This window comes from Tachyglossus aculeatus, unplaced genomic scaffold, assembly GCF_015852505.1.
Source record: "Tachyglossus aculeatus isolate mTacAcu1 unplaced genomic scaffold, mTacAcu1.pri scaffold_215_arrow_ctg1, whole genome shotgun sequence".
Taxonomy (NCBI): domain Eukaryota; kingdom Metazoa; phylum Chordata; class Mammalia; order Monotremata; family Tachyglossidae; genus Tachyglossus; species Tachyglossus aculeatus.
Genome location: NW_024044931.1, coordinates 9,243 through 11,529, shown reverse-complemented (window position 1 = coordinate 11,529; position 2,287 = coordinate 9,243). Strand labels below are relative to the sequence as shown.

The window sequence follows — 2,287 nt, the reverse complement described above, 5'->3', positions numbered from 1 at the left end:
CTTCCCAAGCGCTTAGTACAATGCTCTGCACATAGTAAGTGCTCAATAAATACGATTGATAATGATGATGATGACTGCATCTCTCTCCCTTGTCGCCCTCCGATTTTCATAACTACCAAGAGTGATCTTAAAATTCATAGAATTACTGTTATTATCAGTACTAGTATCAACATTATCATAATTGAATGTATTAAGAATTAACTTGCCAAAGCCTGCCAAGTGCTGGAGTAGAAACAAACTAATCAGATCGGACACGTTTTCTGACCCACGGGGGCTCAAACTGTAAGAGAAAGAGAGAGCACATATTGAATCCCGATTTTATAGAGAGACCCTAAGAGATTACTTGCTGGACCAAAGTCATACAGCAGGCCAGTGGAAAAAACGGGTAGACCTTTCAAATCTCATGACTCCCAGACACATGCTCATTCCACTAAGCCATGATGCCACCCAAACAATCACTTGTGAGTCATTCATTCAATCATATTTATTGAGTGCTTACCGTATGCAGAGCAGTGTACTAAGCACTTAGAGAGTACAATTCAGAATAAAAAGACAATCTGTGCCCACTCCAGGCTTAGTCACACACATTTTATCGGCCTCTATCACAGACAGTGACAAATTCTCAGGCTCTGGACTTTCTCTTTGGACAGCTCTTTATATGGATACTCCCACGTCCAGAACCCTGATGAGAAATGGGATAGTCAGCAAAAGAAAATAGACATTTCGTCCCTTAGAGGAGGGAGGAGGAATCTCCCATTTAGGACTCTCCCCAGGGCGGCCTTTATGTCCCGGTTCCTCAGGCTGTAGATGAAGGGGTTCAGGGCTGGGGGCACCACGGTGTAGAACACGGACACCAGCTGGTCGAGGGTCGAGGGGGAGTCTGACATGGGCTTGAGATAGGAGATGACAGCCGTAGAGAGGAAGACAGTGAAGACAGCGAGATGGGGCAGGCAGGTGGAGAAAGCTTTGGTCCGACTCTCGGCAGTCGACATTCTCAACACAGCTTGGAAGATGCGCACGTATGAGATGATGATAGAGACGAAGCAGACGACACCTAAAGCTACCCCACCGGAGACGCTCACATCGATGGCCACGTGGGCCTCGGAGCAGGAGATCTGCAGCAGGGGTGGTACATCGCAGAAGAATTGCTGGACGATGTTGGACCCACAGAATCTCAGGGAAAAAGTCGAAGCTGAATACAAGACCCCAAACAACACCCCACTGAGCCAGGAGGCGGCCACCATCTTTCTACAAGCCGTGTTGGTCATGATGAGCTCCTAACGCAGGGGGCGGCAGATGGCGGCGTAGCGGTCGTAGGACATCGCCGTGAGGATGAACAGGTCTGAAGCAGTAAACATAGCCACCAAAAAGATCTGGGCCACACAGCCCAGAAGGGAGATAGATCGACGGTCGGTCAGTGAGATGACGACAGACTTGGGGACGGTGACAGAGATGTAGCAGAGGTCGAGAACGGACAGGTTCCTGAGGAAGACGTACATGGGGGTGTGGAGGCGCCAATCAAGGGCGGTGACGGCGACGATGAGGAGATTCCCTGTCAGGGCAGCCAGGTAGACCAGAAGGAACAGCACAGCGTGGACCAGCTGCAGCTCCCGGACCTCCGAGAAACCAAGCAGGAGGACTTCCCTAACCCTGGAGACGTTGGACATTTTGGGGAGGCAGCATTGACTTTCTGCATGTGATGAGGGAAGAGCCAAAGTTAGAGTCAATTGATGGGATGAGTGAAGGAACTGACAGGACATTTGGTGACTCTCTATGGCGAGGAGACAATTATTGAATTCACAATGATCTTTGAGTTCACCGTGGAGACACAACATTTCTAGGGAATGATTTTGACTCCCGGCACAGGAAGAAGGAAGGAAGACTTCAATTTAGAGAAATTGACGTTGGGGGTGAAGGAATAAGACTAAGTCAATCAATTCTATTTATTGAATACTTACAGAGGACACGGTATTATTCATTCATTCAAATGTATTTATTGAGCGCTTACTGCGTGCAGAGCACTGTACTTAGTGCTTGGGAAGTACAAGTTAGCAAAATATATAGACGGTCCCTCCCTACACAACTACGGGCTCACAGTCTAGAAGGGGGAGACAGATTGTCCCCAAGGAGTTTCCATTTTACTGGAAGCACCAAGCTTTGAACAGCGTAGAAGCAGATTACACTATAGGGATAAAGAGAGGCCTGGGAGTCAGAGGACCTGGATACTAATCCCAACTCTATCACTCGTCATTCATTCATTCATTCATGCATTCAATCGTATTTATTG

The 2,287-nt window shown here is 48.0% G+C and overlaps 1 pseudogene; it reads right to left on the bottom strand.

Annotated features, from left to right (window-relative positions):
• Window positions 1–701: 701 nt before the first annotated feature.
• On the bottom strand, window positions 702–1,667 carry LOC119923667 (annotated as a pseudogene).
• Between the last annotated feature and the right edge of the window lie 620 nt (window positions 1,668–2,287).